This window comes from Chlorocebus sabaeus, chromosome 12 (assembly GCF_047675955.1).
Source record: "Chlorocebus sabaeus isolate Y175 chromosome 12, mChlSab1.0.hap1, whole genome shotgun sequence".
Classification (NCBI taxonomy): domain Eukaryota; kingdom Metazoa; phylum Chordata; class Mammalia; order Primates; family Cercopithecidae; genus Chlorocebus; species Chlorocebus sabaeus.
The window spans coordinates 99,612,288-99,629,687 of record NC_132915.1 but is presented as its reverse complement, the minus strand read 5'-3'; the positions used below and the strand labels follow the sequence as shown (position 1 = coordinate 99,629,687).

The 17,400-nt window shown below is 53.2% G+C and overlaps 1 protein-coding gene across 4 annotated transcripts in view; it reads right to left on the bottom strand.

Moving 5' to 3' along the window:
• NEK6 (NIMA related kinase 6) overlaps positions 1–16,112 on the bottom strand; it is a 96,340-nt gene extending 80,228 nt beyond the window's left edge. The window contains exon 1 of one of the 4 annotated variants that reach the window (XM_073021914.1): positions 16,097–16,112. The gene's annotated coding sequence lies outside the window, so the exon portion shown is untranslated. Of the gene's footprint in view, positions 1–12,207; positions 12,317–15,410; positions 15,534–15,689; positions 15,827–16,096 lie in introns of those variants that run through there. The other 3 variants (XM_037994018.2, XM_008006304.3, XM_008006302.3) reach the window with 3 other exon arrangements.
• Positions 16,113–17,400: the final 1,288 nt, after the last annotated feature.

The window sequence follows — 17,400 nt, the reverse complement described above, 5'->3', positions numbered from 1 at the left end:
CTCATTTTACAAATATACAACAAAAAACCCGTAAATGGGAAGAAAACCCTGAAGATGACGCTCCCCTGCTGCAGCGAGGCCGCGAGCCGCGGCTCAGAACTGAAGTCTTTAGCCTCCTCAACTCCCGCTTTAAATAAATGGCCTAAATGCCAGCTCACCATTTCATGAATACGGAGCACGGCTGTTTCTTTGCCGTTTAAGGACTGCTTGCCAACGGTGGGATGGGATAGCTTTGGAAACATTTTGTTATAAAAGGTTTGCCTGTTCCAGATGCTATAAAACCCCATCACCCTGGCTGTCGGCCCCAGGAAGGGTAGATACGGGCCCCTCTGCTGTCACAGACACATGTGCCCTGACTGCCCGCTGTCATTTCTTAGGTCTTCTCCTGCCCTGAGAATCGGTGGCATTTTGAAGGCAATTTCGCCATGGAATGAGTGTCCATTTCCACAAGTATGCAAAGGGTTCCGTCCCCGCCCCCGTTCGGGATCAAGCCCTGAATTATTCTTTAGGCCTCAGTTTATCCAAATGCAGGATGTTGGGGAGGCCTGAGCTAGTCCGAAGACCGCCATGGATGATGGCAGACAGAGCAGGTGGATGTGGAATAAGGCTGCCTGGGGCTGTGTGACCTCGGCAAACCACACAGCCTCTCTGAGCCTCCACTTCCTCATCTGTCACATGAACCTCACAGCCTTGGAGCAAGCAGTCAACACAATCCTGGCTCATGCGGAAACGGTCATTTTTCAGGCCAATTTAGCGCCAACAATCTGTCTCTATTCTTCTCTGCACTGCCCTCCTGCAGCACCCAGCATGGCCCTGACACATGGTAGGTGTCCGCTGAGAGTCTACTGCTTTGAGCAGAACCTGTGGTTTTTCTGCTGCCAAGAATTAAAAAACATCCATTCACACCAGGACAGAGTGGTTCCAAGAGTGTGGTCTGGAAGCCACAGGCGTGGGTTCAAATCCTGACTTGGCAGTGGGCACACTGGGCACTCTTGGGCAAATGATGCAGCCTCATTCAGCCTCCCTTTCCTCACCTGTAAAATGAATTAATAGGACCTGCCTCTCAAGGTCACTGAGACAAGTCGATGCGATCACATGTGACCAGGGCCTGGCCCAGGCGGGTCCCCATGACCAGCAGCATTAGGGGGAGAGGTTCTGAGTCTTAGGAGAGCCTGGGGAAAACTCCCACATTGCAACTAGAAAAACCGATTTCTCAAAAGACACCTTGAAGCAAAGCAAAGCCCGATGAGGCCTTCCCAGGACGCTGGGAGTGCTGGAACCTCACACAAAAGGCATCATGTTAAATCCCCAGGGATTGCCCTTTAATGGAAGGAAGACATTGAAGGAACTCCATTCTTTGTGGCAGCCATGGGCCACCACGCTGTCCCAGCTACCTCTCCCCAGTGCTGCCTGGCCAGGAACCCTGCACCTGTTTCTTGTTTAGGAACCACAGCACCAGCCTTGTGCAGGCAGGGACTTCATGCCTGGGGCTCATTACCGTATCTCAATAGAGCGCTTGGCTCTGTGGGATAAAAGGAATGAACAAAGAAAACAAGGAAGGGATGAATTCCTTACAGAGGGCAATTCTGGGCTGAGAGCCCACCAACATGCCCTGACCTGGGGAGGTGCTCCTGAGTGTCACAGGGGCCACCAGGCTCCGATCTCACCCCACACCATGTTGCTTACCGTCAACACAGAGGATCAAATGCCACTTCTGGGCCTGGCGTGGAACTGAGGACTATATACCCTTACCACAAGGGATCAGGAAAACTGCCCTAGAGACAGGAACTGCTATTACCCCTTGCTCCACAAATGGGAAAATGGAGACCTGAGTGGCTGGTGACAAGCCCAAGAGACACGGTGAGCACAAGGTGGGTGTGACTCGCGGCCAGGTGTGCCTAACTCTGCCGCTGCCACCTGTCTCTCTGGGCATAAGTACAGCCACAGAGCTGGCCAGGCCTTGCAGGAGAAAAGCTGGAGCCATGGCCCTGAGATCTGCTTCCTGCCAAGAACAAGGGTAACTGCTCAGGGTCAGGAGTGGACAGGCAGCCGCACTGAGGTCTGGCCCCTGTCCTGCCCCCACACAGATGCAGCGGACAGTGGGGGCAAGAGGCCCAGCCCGGGAGGGACCTCAGCCAGCCAGTGTGCCTGGGATTCACATGCAAAGAGCACTCACTTTGGGGCCAGGGCCTGGGTTCAAATCTCAGTTTTCAAACTGTGTGGCTTATGGCTTTGTATTGGCAGCTTCATTCTCTGAGCCTTAGTTAACTTCATCTGAAAAATGGGATCAGCTCAAAGCCCACGAGGATTAATGAAGGCAACACACGGAAAGTACTTGGCCAGGTCTCTGGTGCACAATGGGTACTAAGTAAGTAACCCGCACCTGAGCCTCCTCATCCATGTTTTCAGAGTAATCCGACGTCACTCCCTGTGGCTGCTGAGCCTCCCCATTTCAGGGCTGGGAACAGCGTGATGGCTGGTGGAATCTGAGCTCCTTGCCCTCTCTGATCTCTGGGGCACCGCGTGTTTGGCGCTGGTCCCGTGTGAGAAGGTTGGCAACTGCGTCACTTGATTTCTGACCCTTGTCACTCAAGGAACGGAAGTCAGAGGGGATGGGTTTGTTAGTGCAAAAATCTCTGGCAATGGTGTGAAAGATTAAGTCAGGGAGGGCTGACCACGGTGTATCTTTGGCATCAGAGGCTCAGGATGAGGAAGGAGAGCCCCTGGCTGGCCGACTATCCTGCCAGGGCAGCAGTCTCCAGACAGTGCTTAATACAGAACTTTCCCTTCAAATTAGATCTGGCCCCAGCCCCATGGAGAGAACCAATAAAAGGCCCCTGCTCTGTGTGAAATGTGTGTGTGGGTGCTATGGCCCCTCCCATCAGGCTGGTTTCATGTCCAAATGACCCAGCCCTGCCCTAAGAAGGGAGCCCCAAGCGTAGGGCTTCATGCTGCGCTTTCACTGTCCTGAAACGCTTCATGTCATCTTTGAGTTTGTGTTAAGTGGAGTCTGGTGGAATAATGGAGCACGTGCTGGAAGCACAGAGTCTCAGCTGCCTCCCCAGGATGGGTACTCAGCTGCCTGCTCCCCCACCCGCTACCTGCAGCAGGGGCCCAGATGCAGGCAGGAGGGTCGGGGGCAGGTGCGCCCGCACCCGTGAGGTCTGCGCTCGCCCTGAAAGTATCTTGTACCCAGGGGGTGAGACATTAAATAGCAAACAAAAAACATCATGACAGATGGAAAGAGAGATTGCAAAGGAAAGGAAAAAACTTTTTTCTTGTATTTTACTGTTTTTTGAACAAGGGAATTTGCATTTTCATTTTGTACTGGGCCCCACAAATTTTGTAGCTGGCCCTGCGTTCCATTTCCGTTGCCTTCTGACTTGTCCCTTCCCACTCTGGGGACCTAGGGACACCCCTAGGCCTCTGCAGAATGGGAAGACACCATTAGGTCTAAGACCATCACTTCCCAAGAGGCCTCTCGGACACTCAGCCCCCGCCCTGTGGGTCTTGTCGGGTGAATTTCCATGGCTGGCCGTTTATTGCCATCTTGTGTGCCAGGCCCCACTCTAGGTGCTGAGGATGTCTGATCAACCTTTCGAGACCTCTGTGCTGGAGGGGATCCAGGTCACAGAGCAGTAACGCAACAGGCAGAACCAACAGCGGCAGATGTGGGGGGATGGAGCACACAGGGGGATGGGCGGCATGGAAGGAACAGCCACTGCAGCTGGCACATTCCGGGTGGCTTCCAAAGGCAGGGATGCTGCGGTTGGCTCTAGGAGACTCCTCTATAAAAGGGGAACACCTTGCCTTAACTGGCTGTATGGTGGGAGACTGAAAGGGCTGTCAGTTGATTCCTCCCAGGGCACTGCAGGGAGAGGGAGAAGCTGAGGCAAAGGCTCAGGGGCCACAGGACACTTGTATGGGGGACAGTCTGCAGTAAACCCCCTTAACGACTCTGCAAAACCAACAACAAAGAGAAAGGCAGAGGCTCAAGAACCACGTTTCCTGAGCACCTACTATGTGCCAAGCACTGGGATGCAGTGGCCCTTCCACACTACTCCCTGCCCCTCCTGGGCTAGATATTCATTCCTTGTGCCTTCCAACCCCACCTGACATTTTACAGACATCACCTTCCTTTCCTGTGATTTAGAAAGTTCACCGAGGCAGGCAGATCACTTGAGGCCAGGAGTTCGAGACGAGCCTGGTCAACATGGTGAAACCCGCCTCTACTAAAAATACAAAAAAAAATTAGCCAGGCCTGGTGGTGGGTGCCTGTAATCCCAGCTACTCGGGAGGCTGAGGCAGGAGAATTGCTTGAACCTGGGAGGTAGAGGTTGCGGTGAGCCAAGATCGTGCCACTACACTCCAGCCTGGGTGACAAGAGTAAAACTCTGTCTCAAAAAAAAAAAAAAAAAGTCCAGTTAGTACCAAGCAAGGGGTCACCCAAGCAGGAGTGGGGGGTTTTCGGATATGACCTGTCACCCCTAGAGCAGCAGGGCACAGTAATTAAGAGCTAGAATGCAGAATGGGGTCAGCCTGGATTTGCTCCTGAGCCACTTGCTGGCTGTGGGGTCTGGGGTGGACCACTGCCTTGGCTGGGCCTCAGTGTCCCCTCTGTAACTTGGGGTTAATAAGAGCCCTATCCTCTGGGGATGCTGTGATGATTAAATGACATGGTATCAGTGAAGCGTATGGCACTCAGCAAGTGCTCAATAAATGTCAGCCACTGTTTTTGTCATAAAACTCCAAACATCACATCAGAGACCCAGGCGTCCTGTGACGCTTCTCGGGATCACAGGAATCTGCTCCCTCCTTTCCGCATCTGCCGAGACTCTGCTCTGAGCCTCCTCTCTCCCCCATTGTCATGTCGCATCAGTCCATAAATATTTAAACAACATGTCATCAGATTATTATAACATATGATCTATAGCACTGATGTGCTGCAGTTCTGTGCATTTGGGCTTCATTTTCAGAATATCGAGACATAAAATATTTATGTATTTAGCCAACTACGCGATCTCACATTCTGTCTCAAAATGCTGGGTGGTGGCAAGACGCTGAACTGAGACACAACGTGTGAAGCGGATGCCTTGCTCTCACGTCGGTTCCTGGGGCATCTGGATTGTTTCTGGTTCATTCTGGGGATGTCACCACGTGGCCTGTGAACAGTGGCTGACTGGGTGTATCACACCAAGCAGAGAGAGGGGTAGGACCAAAGATCCCATCAAAACACCACGTGTGTCCAAACAACTATGGACGGTGCCATTTACATTTCTGTGCCTCCACGAGTCTGCACACAGTAGGTGGTCGTTACATGTCCACTGGGAAGTGAATGCATTCACCTGCAGCACACAGCACACTCTATGGGCTGGCACACAGTAGGGACTCAGTCATATTTGTTCTGTTTCATTCCACCCCCGGTGCCCAGCACCAGGCCAGGTACATCAGCAAACAGTGCTGGATGAATGGCAACTGAAGGAATAAATGTGTGACCAGATAAACCACTTAATTAGCTAATAAATGAATGAGGGATAATGACTCCCTATCTGATGGTCCAAATTACACTGTGTAAGACCCTCCTCCTAAGAAATAAAGGCTCTCCAGTAACCTGTACTGGGTAGGAAAAGGAGTTTTTCTGGGTAATTAAATATCTCAATTGCTAACATTAGCACATCACAGTGACCATATGTCCTGACTGTATAATTTCAAAGATGCCACCCCATAAGCCATTTGAGCATCCAGGGACTTCGCACAGCAGACAGCATCTTCCAAACCGCCTCTCCCATCCCTGAATGGCACTAAATGCTTCTACAGATCACTGCCCCTTTGGGAGTTTGGAAAGTGGGGCCATGATGTATCTCACCTACAGGTGATCAATGTCTGAAGACACAGAACACCATAAAGGTGTGTATGAGTGAAAGGTGTTGGCTCGGAGTGCAAGCACTTTCTCTGCACATTTCCCTAGGAAGATGGGGCAGGTACCTCATCTGATTCCTGCATGTTTCCCCAGGGGCCAAGAAGGCGTGTGGTGCTCAGCCATCCTTTGCTGAATGGCACCGTGAAACCCGGTCACAAGGCTTTCTCATTTCAGGGTCCTGGTGCCCAGCCTAGGGGCAGCCCAGCACCCAGTGTGCCCATTACCCCTTGGAGAAAACCACAGAATGTTTCCCAAATGCCACGCTGTCGCCACCAGGCTGGCTCCAAGAGCAGGCAGCTCCCACACTTGTCCCAGCCTCTGCACAGACAAAAACCCAGTCCTCATTTCCTCTTGGGTTAGGTAAGGAGGCTGGCATTTTAAACAAACACAAAAGGCAACGACATTCCCGGGGGAGATGAACAAAGGAAATGTACACACACTGACTCAGTCCGGCACGCCGGGCCCACTCGAGATCCTGGTGTAACTGAATCCAGGCGGACTCGACCGGACCTGCCAAACCCAAGGGCGGGTTCCCTCTCCTCTGCTCCCTTCTGTGTGCCATGTGGTGCCCAGTGATCCTGCCATCTGGGCATCCACCCTGGTGGCCCGCCAAGGCCACATCAGCTACAGAATCTTTCCTCTTTCAATGCTGGGTTTCCTGCTTTCTAAGACGGGGTGGAATCTGGGGTCCTGCTTATTTGCTGAAAAGTCATGTCTGTGCCATGAGGTGGCTTGCTTAGCCTTTCCTCAAAGCAACCCCCCCAAAAAATGCCCTCTCAACAAAATAAGTGCGTGCTTGGTAGAAAATGCAGCTTTAAGACCCAGCACTGACCCATTCCAACCCAAAGCCCTCCTATGCAGACGTGTGGGAGCTGCCTCTGCAGGGAAGGGGCATAGGAAGGAGAGCCTGTAACTCTGGGAGGTAGAGCCCTTCTGGGCTTAGGTCCCTCCTCATTGGAATAATTTGAGGATGAGCATTTCTCTAAGAAACCTCTTCTCCCAGGGAAACGCCAGCTCAGCTCAACTCAGCCCTGAGCAGCCCACTGAGGGGAGTGAGGAACGTTTGCTAACAGATGCATTCACTCCATATAAACATTCTCCAAAGATCTTGCCGCGGCATGTCCACTTAAAACTTCCCATTCACTCAATAAATATTAATTGAGCTCCTCCTATGTGCCAGGCACGATGCTGGGCATAGAGAATACCGTTGTGGTCCACAGACCCAGTCCCACCCCCTCCTGGAGTGCATGTTCAGTCTGTGATGCAGGTTACAACTATGTGATGACAAGACGGATGTTCAGGGGCCCTGGCATGGTACCTGGGTGCACGCTGTTCCTTCCAGCTGCCTGGGGGCCCTCACCCAGGCCCTGACCTGGGCAGCTCACAGCCCACATCCTGGTCACTTCCAGAGGGCAGCCTCTGTCCTCCGATTTTCAGCTCAGACCCCCAGGCTGTGGGTGTCCTCACAGCACTCAAGCAGATGCTCGTCAAGCACCACAGATCCTGGACTCTCTGGGTCTCTGCTTCCTCATCTATAAATTGGGCACAATGGTACCCACATCACAGCATCACTGGGAGGATGAAGCACGTTCCTTCAGGTTAAGGGTTAGATTAGAACATGAGCCACGGCAAGTGCCTGGGAAGGTGATCTACTGACAGGAGCAAAGGCCAAAGAAGCAGAAGGAAGTTCCAAAGCCCCGGCTCTCACCTCCTGGCCCCACCTGCCTCCCCACCCTAGGGTCTACCTCCCCTTCACCCCAGCCCTCTCAGGCCTCTGGCAAACCCCACGTCTCCCCCCAGGTGGGTTCAAACACCGCTCACTGCCGCAAGCTCTCCTACTTCCCTAGAGAGTGCATTCCAAAAGACGCCACCTGCAAATCGATCAAGAGCACCTAAGAAGGGGCTGTGACAGCCTCTGTCCCCACCAGGTGGTGAGAGGCCAATGGCTGGGGCCGTTAGAGGGTCTTTGTGCAGGCTCCCAGCACAATGCCTGACACAGGACTTCTATCTAGACATACGTCTTGAAGGAATGAGAGAATGTACCACACACCAGGCAGCATAAGCATCTCTGGTTAGCAGAAGAGAGTCCCCTTAGCCCACACGACAGTGGAAGGTCTGTGTTTTTGCATCAAAACTTTTCACCCGCAGTCCAGGCCCAGGTGTCACAACCAGAGCCTTAGCCTGAAAGCTGGGACAGTGATTTGATTTAGGCTGCACAGCAGCAGGCTGCATGTGGGACCTGAGGCTGGTCATGATGTCTCTCTGGGCCTCAGTGTCCCCATGTGTAAAAGGAGAGGGTTTCATGCTTTTATTTATTTATTTTTTTAAGCAAGAGAAACTTGTCTTTTTTGTTTTGAGACAGAGTCTCACTCTATTGCCCAGGCTGGAGTGCAGTGGCGCCATCTTGGCTCACTACAACCGCTGCCTCCCGGGTTCAAGTGATTCTCCTGCCTCAGTTTCCCAAGTAGCTGGGATTACAGGCGCCCATCACCATGCCCAGCTAATTTTTGTATTTTTAGTAAAGACAGGGTTTCACCATGTTGGTCAGGCTGGTCTCAAACTCCTGACCTCATGATCCGCCTGCCTCGGCCTCCCAAAGTGCTGGAATTACAGGCGTGAGCCACTGTGCCTGGCCAAAACTTTTCTGTTTAACATTTTTCTCAGATAAATTTAACCATTTTAAAGCAAACCACTCGATGGGATTTATTACAATCACAATGTTGTGCAACCACCACCTTCATCTGGTTCCAAAACAACTGCGTCACCCCAATAAAAACCCATGTCCTTTAAGCAGTTGCTCCCCAGTATCCCCCCCGTCAGAGGCCCTGGTAACCACCAATCTGCTTTCGGTCTCTGTGGATTTATCTATTCTGGCTATTTCATGTATCTTAAAATGACTCCTATGCAAAACCTCCTTATGTAAAACAGGCAACAGGAAGGTGGGTTTGCCCCTTTCGCCTCTCCGGAGCTCACATTCCTCATTCTTAGTGGCCTTTCAGGGAAAGCTCTGATGCCAGGCACCATTCTTTGCAGAATTCTTTTTTTTTTTTTTTTTTTGAGACAGAGTCTCGCTCTGTTGCCCAGGCTGGAGTGTAGTGGCGTGATCTCGGCTCACTGCAGCCTCCGTCTCCCAGGTTCAAGTGATTCTCACGCCTCAGGCTCCCGAGTAGCTGGGATTAAAGGTGCACGCCACCACGCTCAGCTATTTTTTCGTATTTTTAGTAGTGATGGGGTTTTGCCATGTTGGCCGGGCTGGTCTCAAACTCCTGACCTCAAGTGATCTGCCTGCCTTGGCCTCTCAAAGTGCTGGGATTACAGGCATGAGCCACCAGGCCCGTCCTGGTCTTTGTGACTTTTAGATTACCTTTTCTGTCATATAGTACAACCTCTTAGCGGAATTCTAATCCTAAAGTTGAATTTCTAAGGCACATCACCCCCAGGGGTGCCTGAGGATCACAGGGCTGGTGCCTGGTGTCACTGGCTTGTTTTCCGGATGAGGGAGTAGAGGTTGGGCCCCCGTGAAGCCCTCCTTGCATGAGATGACTGCAGAGGAGTGAACCTCCAGCGCCTGGTGACACCTTCTCCTACCACACAGACTACAGCTGGGTCTAGGCTGTGATGAGCTGGCACAGAAGCCGCCCCAGAGGGATGGCCACTTCCAGAGGACCAGGATCTCTCCACCGGCTCAGGAAAATGAGCCAGTTTAAGGGAAACTCAAATGGCTTTGCAGGGGGCGGGTACACAAAATGTGCAGGACTCCCTCAGGCCTTGCTATGTAGACCTTTTCCGGAGGACTGCTGGGTGAAGAGGGCTGCTCACTTCTGCCCCACAGCCAGGCCTGTGCCAGCCGCTCCTGTCAGCGCAGTCCTCTGCAGGGCTGACGCTGTGTAAATAATTAACAAAACATCTGCCTTGCTTCATAACGCACCGTGGCTGACACAGCTCTCAGGGCCTTCAGAGACCTCCAACACCACAACGAGGACTTATGGCCTTGCCTTGGGGGGGGGGACAAGAGCAGACACTGAGAGGCAAACATTTTCTTGAGGTGCCACAGGGCCACCCTGGTGCTTAAATCCTGCCTCTTTGCAAACTGCACTGTCTCCTTCCCTTCCGTTTTGGGAGCCATGATCCTAGGAAGGTGCTCTGGTGGAATCCAGAGGGGTCCCCGGCACCCACTTCCGGCCTTGTTTAGGGCCTCAATGCAGGGGCACTGGAGCCATTCTGGGCCACGGACTATGGGTCCTGGCTGAGTGACCCTGGGTGGGTCCTTGGTCATTAAAGCTTTTCCATGTCTCTCATGTAATCTCGGGGAATGAGCATCAAGCACTTACGAGGTGCTGAGCATCTGAAATGCATTATTTCACTTAGTTCCTCCCCCAAACTTTCTGAGGTCATAATATTGTCCTTGTTTTCCAGATGAAGACACTGAGGTTCAGAGCAGTGGGCAACGTGCTCAGGAGAGGCAGGTCTGGGACTCCAGCCTCACTCACTCCATCAGGTGCCCGAGCCCAGGCTCTCAATGCGGTTGCAGGGGAGCGCCTTGTTCTCTCTGAGCCTCAGGTTCCATTCTGTGAAACAAATGGCTGGCAAGAGTCCTTCCGACTCCAAAAGTCCACAATAAATAAACCCAGTGCTCATCTCAACCCCAGTGGGTATGTGCGAAGCTCTCTGGATTGGGAGCCCGGTGAATTCCTCATCAGCAGCTTGGATTCATTAGAGCTGAAGGTCATGTGCATCCATCCTTTTGCAGGTGTCTTCCCAACAAGCCCAAGTTTCAACGACGTTGAGGACAAGGAACAAGAGAGGGCAGGCATTCGAGAAGGGGCCCGTGGACTAATTCCCATACTGCCACTCACCTGCAGTAAGAACGCGCCTCTGGAACATGGAGTTCTTCTTAAAGGGATCTCTGTTCACCCGGGTCAACATGACCCACCCCGCAAACCTCAGCCTAATTCTGAAGCATGAGGGTTAAACAATTCGGGGAAAATGCAGGCACTGCAGGCTCTGAATGGCAACTTCCCTCCCCCTTCCCCTGTCCAAATTCCTTCACACTCTATGGAATTCCCACATAAAGCCCCTTTTTTCTTTTCTATGAGGTCACCATCACGCAGATGTCTAAGAGAAAGAAAGAACGGCTCCGTGCAGATCCAGGCCACTGCAACTGAATGCATTTCAGATCTTGGCCACCCCATCTTTCAATTCCCATGGCCCCCCCACTTGCCCAGCCACAGCTACAGTGGCGGTGGCCAGTCAGGTCTGGTGGGGTGCTGTGATCCTGCCCTTGCTAAAGGCCTGGCTAGAAGACCTGCGCCTTTACCACCAGACCACCCGAGAAGCCATCTGTGGAAAAATCCAGAACTGGAGACAATGGCGCAGCCCGTGTATGTGGGTCTGTGTCCACACAAGCAAGTCCTGTTAGAGGGACAGATGTCAAAATGCTAGCTCCCACTCCAAGTTCAAGTTCCCAAAGTTAATGTCACAGGAAATTACACCACCAACTGATTTGCCCCGATGTCGGCTCCTCCGTCTGGAAGTCGAGTCTGAGAAGGCCATGGGTTTAGTTCAGCTTTGGCCAAAGGAAGGGACCAGCTCAGACAGGAATGAGGGAAAGTGCTGGCCTGATTTTTTTTCTTTTTAAACTAACATTTTCCCCAAAAGTTATCTTGCCATTACCCAAGCGTCATAAGTGAAAAGACAGCCAAATACCAAAAAGCCACTGAGGCCCTCAACAGTGTCTGCTCATTTCAAAGCCATTTCACAGACAGCCAGGAGGTACCCTGGCCACCGCAGACCACCCCTCACTCCAAGAGCACTCCTGCTCCCCACAGCTCCATGTTCCATGTAAAGTTCCATGGCATGTGCATGCCACTTCCTAAGAATGATGTCAGCAAAAAAAAAAAAAAAAAAAAAAAAAAGATAAAAATGTGGAAACAAGGACTATTTTTACCTCCCCAAATCACAGGCCAGACGGGAGAAAAATCCATCAATGCCAGAAATGTGGCTGAGCCTTCGCACAAGATCTATTATTTCACACCTTAAATTAACGCATCTCAAAGCAATTTGCAAATGTTCGTCAATTTGCAGAACATACATGGAAGGGAGAGAAATACCTTTTCCTTTCAACACCGAAGGACACTGACGGGGGGCACAACACGGCCCAAACCACACAGGTCCTCACACACAACATTCATTTCAAGCACACGTAGTAGAAGCCGTGATCAAAATGGAAATGAGCAGGGAAAAAAAGGCAGGCAGGGGACTTAAATGACAAGTGACAAGAAGCCTACCTAGAAATGATCACGCTGTCAGATATTTAGGACTGTGAGTCAGGCCCGCGAAGGTGACATCGGGGGGTCAGAACGCCGGACTCTTCCTGCGAGCAGTGTCCCAGCCTCATCTCCACACAAGTCTGGCAGTGGCTACCCGTATTTAATCTTGGATGATTCATCAGGGCCCTCCACTCTCCACCCTCCAACTCCCTTGCTTGGTCTAGCCTGAGAAGAGGAAGGAAATATTCTTCTCTTTTTGACAACTGTTTTGACACTTACCCTATGAAAAGTATCTGGGGCACTTAAAGAAAAGAAAAAATGTGAATGGCGGCCCTTTCTCTCCAATAGCTCTGGCCCTGGGCGAGGAAGGCCAGCAGTACCTTCTGGAAGACCTCTCCCAGGTCTCGCACAACCCAGCCCTGCAGGAACCTAGCCTGTCTTAACCTACTTGGCTTTGCAGCATGCAACAGAAGCAAAGCACGACAAAGGCAGCCAGATGTGGTTTAAGGTGAGGAACTCTGGAATCAGAGACGTGGGTTCAAATCCCGACTTTGCCATTTGCAGGTTTATGACCTTGCCCAAGTTACTTAACCTCCCTCTCTGTAAGATCAGGAAAATGACACTGAACCTCAGCGCAGGCCAGGCACCCAGCCCGGTGCCTGCCACCTTCCTAGTACAGTGGGGAGACCATGGGCTTGGCTCAGACAAGCCTGGGTTCAAATCCAGCTCTGCTGTGTATTGGTACATGGTCTTTGGCGCATTCTCTCATCTCTCTGTGTCCCAGTTTCCTCATCTGTAAATGGGCATCATGATGGTTCCCATCTCAGTGTTGGTGAGTGGACTGGGGGAAATACGGCACCAGACGTAGCACACAGTATATCCTCAATAAATGGGGACATGGCCAGGCATGGTGGCTCATGTCTGTAATTCCAGCACTTTGGGAGGTTGAGTTGGGTGGATCACCTGAGGTCAGGAGTTTGAGACCAGCCTGGTTGGCCAACATGGTCAAACCCCATCTCTACTAAAAATACAAAAATTATCTGGGTGCAGTGGCATGTGCCTGTAATCCCAGCTACTCAGGAGGCTGAGGCAGGAGGATCACTTGAACCCAGGAGGCAGAGGGTGCAGTGAGCTGAGATTGCGCCACTGTACTCCAGCCTGGGCAACAGAGACGCTGTCTCAAAAATAAATAAATAAGTAAAAGTAAACGGGGACCATCTGTCATGGTGCTACTTTAACGAAATTATGCAGGTCACGTCTCTGAACCTCGGTTTCCTTATTTGTGAAATGGGGATAATAAACCCTATCTACGATGAGAAGAAAATGAACAGATGTGTGTTAAAGTACTCAGCACTAGGTCTGTGCACCTCAGCCAGTCAAATACCATATCCCAAGTGCAGTGGAAAGAGGAAAGGCTGTGAGGTTGGGCAGGTGACTTAGGATTCTGCCCCCACCTCCTCTCAGCTACCCCAGGACACAGGCTTGACCCCTGTGTGCCTCAGTTTCCTTGTGCACAAAACCAAAAGCATTTTCTGTCACAGAAGAGCACTGGGAGATTCACACCCCCTAGAACGGCTCCCAGCACACAGTCCCTTCTGCTCCGTAAATGGGAACTTCCTCCCCATTTCCCTCCTCTGCCCTTGTTCAAACCCACCAGAAATGCCACCAGTTAAAGCCAGGCGCTCCATTTCTGGAAACCCAAACAGCTCTAAATCCAGACCAACCTGGGTCTAAGGCCTTCAGTCTGAGACTTTATTTTGTGGAGATACAAACTACTTTTTAGTCATTTCCGAAGCAGACGGGACGGCAGAGGCTGACAAACCACAGGGACCATTTTAAATCCTGGGCCTTTTCTTCTGGGAAGTTAGGCAAGAACCTTCCCAAATGTTTGCCCATCAGGCTTTCTGCCAGGGAGTGACTCATTCCACGGCTCCCCACAGGCATATTTTATTTGGGGGTGGGGGATGCAGGGAGGGCTTGGCCTTGATGGGGGAAGGAGAGGGGGCATTTCCAGCAAACCCAGAAGGTGTTTTCTTTTTTTCATTTTCAGGACAAAAAAGAAAAAGAATGTGGGTCTTTTTTGCTTCCTTCCAGGTTTTGTTTGCTAAAAGAAGACGTCCAAAGTTCACTCGGTAAGCTCAAACTCGCTGAGTCCAAACTCGCTGAGTCCGGGGCAGGCGCTTCCAGCCGGCTCTGCGTCCCTTTCAATGAAATTCTTCTTCCATTAACTACACGGTTTTTAAACGTGCCTTCAAGACCTGCCTGCACGTACTGTACACCAAACTAAGGCGACATTTTCTCCCAGAAAAGGCAAGCTGAATTTGGAAAAGTCAGAGCAAGTAGGGAGCTCTGGAGTTTCTAAAGTTTGCCTTAAAGCAATTAAGACTTTCAACTGCAAAGATTTTCAACAGTTAGAGAGTGCGCACACACACACAAAAGCCTGTCAGTCAAAACTGCAAGGACAGACCCCGAAAGCTGGTGTCCCAAGCCCGCTGTGATCAATTTGTTACCGTCCTGGGACTCACACTTGGAGCCTAAGCGAGGTAAAAATAAATCAAAAGATCCATCTGCTTAGCAGGGCGGGCAGAGAGGCACCCACATACACAGGCAAGTATAAGGTCAGCCCCCCAGGCCTGGCTGGAAAGAGTCAAGAACAAAGACAGGGGAGCCCGGAGGGTATTTAGGAAAACACCGTCCTCGGGTGCCCGGCCGAGGCCCACCACAGCCTCCGCTCGCCCAGCCTGTGTGTGCAGAGAGGGTCCTGCCAGTGGCCCTGCCACAGCCTGGTTTTGAGACCTTCGCCTCTGTCAGGCCCAGCCAGGCTCTGAGTCTGTCCTCCCGGCCCCTGGTTCACCAGATCAGGCCCAGTCCCGACCCCCAGCCCATGCCAGGCCGTTTCTCACTCCACGGGCTCCCTGGCTTGGGGGCCATCACTGTGCAAAGGCCTGGTGGGCGCAAAGGGGGCCCTCAACCTCAATAATAAACACGCTCCCGCGGTCCTGCACACTCGTTATACTCACACCCACACAGGCACACTTTCGCCCTCCTGGGCTCACGCATGTGCGTGCACACAAATCACTTTGGAATGCACACACGTGCACACACACACTCCCTGAGACCCGCACGTACTCCCTGCGGCGCCCGGCACACTCCTCCGCCCGTCGTCCCCACTCGGGAAGTGGGTAGCCGGGAGCCATGCCCGCGTCCCCGCACGCACTCACCCCAACAACGCCACCAGACGCTCCGGGGTGCACACGCACACCCGCCGGGGACGCGCACACCCCGGGACACGCGGACACGCCGCCGCCCCCGCCCGCCCGGCCGCCGACACGCTCTTCCCCGCGCGGCCACACGCGCGCCCGCCTCCCGCTCTCCCCCGCGGAGCCCCGGGCGCGCGCCCGCCCTCGGCCCGGCTAGGGGTGACGGCCCAGCCGCCCGGCCCCCGCCCCTCCCCGGCTCGCGGGGCCCCACCGGCCCGGCCCCAGCCCCAGGCTACTCACTGGCGCGCGGGCGGGCTCGGCTGCCGCGGGGGGACCGGTGCGCGGGCCCGCGGGCGGCTAGAGAGGTGCGTCCCACACGAGTTGGCGGCGCCGCGGCCGCACGCCAGTCCGCTCGGTTCCGCCGCCGCCGCCGCCTGCGCGGGCCCGCGCGCGCGCGCCCCCGCCCCTCCCCGCCGCGGGGCCGCGCCGCCCCCTGCGCTCGTGCGCGCTGCCGCCACGCAAGCTTGAGGGGCGGGGGGCGCCCCGACGGCGTCCTTCCTGGGCCTGGACCCCTCGACTCCGCCAAGTCCTGCGGCCGATCCGCTGGGCAGAGGAACCCCTTCCCCATTTCAGAGATGAGAAGACTGAGGCCCAGACTCGCAGGGCGCAGTCCGGCGTCTCCCCCTCTTCTCCGGCTCCAGACTTACAATGAGGGTCTGCAGGCAGCCAACCCTTGCACTCCTCCCGTGCATCTTCGGATTCCCCATCACCTAGCATTGCTCCTGCCACAGTCCTAGTCATACTGAAATTGGCAAAGTAACAAGCACTTATTTTGCACCAGCTGAATGCAGGCACTGAAGTAGGCTCCAAGAGTATTCCGATGAGGGGAAGGCCCTGCCCCCCGCCCTCAAAGTGCCAAGACTCTTCATCTGGAGCTCCCACTTCCTGTGGCCCCCAAGGTCCAGCAAGAGCCAATGTGCAGAGGTTTCTGGAAGTGGTAAAAGTCCCCACTAAAGAATGCTGAACGCGCCCTCTAGAAGTCAGAGCCTCCCTGGGACCCAAGCAGCTCAGTTCTCACTTCACCTCCTCCCCGCGCCGAGAGCGGCCGCTCCTGGCTGGGTCGTTTCCACCCCTGCCGCCTCCCCTCCATATTCAGAACTGCGCTGCCCCCCAGGAGGGCTGGAGCCAGGGACTCTGACTGCCTGCTGAGGCACAGCACTGTACTGGGCACAGGGTGAATGCGTGTCGGGCTTCTGTTTGCCAAATGAGTGAAGGTGCTTTAACTGGCCGTGATGTGTAATAATGACACCAACTGAGCGTCCACCATGTGTGCCAACGTTACCCTTGTGCCCATTTTACAGAGGGGCTTAATGAGGCTTAGAAATGAAATTTCAGGCTGGATGTGGTGGTTCACACCTGTAATCCCACTACTATGGGAGGCCGAGGTGGGAGGATGCCTTGAGGCCAGAAGTTTGAGGCCAGCCTGGGCAATATAACGAAACCCCATGTCTATAAAAAAAAAAATGTAAGAATTTGCTGGGTGTGGTGGTGCCTACCTGCAGTCCCAGCTACTCGAGAGGCTGAGGCGGGAGGATCGCTTGAGGAACTCTTGTCGCAGGAGTTAGCAGCTGTAGTGAGCTATGATCGCACCACTGCACTCCAGCCTGGACAACAACAATAAAAAGCAAATTCTTTTGTTCAGAGTCACGCAGATGGTAAGTGGTTGCGCTAGAAAGTGGACGGCAGATTGTCTAATTCTAGTACCTGTGTGTCCAATTACTAGACAGCCCTGCCTCAGGAATAGCATAGCCCTGGGCTGCTGGAACAAGAGGGCAGACAAGGAAGCAGCTGGCCCACAGGAGCCGGCCTGGTCCTAGCTCTTGTGGATGAAAATGCAGACATCACAAGCCAATGGGGGGAAAATGGATCATTCCACAAATTGTGTAGCCGTTTATCTGGAGATCTGTTTACAGCCTTGCCTCACATGATATACACCACAATAAATGTCAGA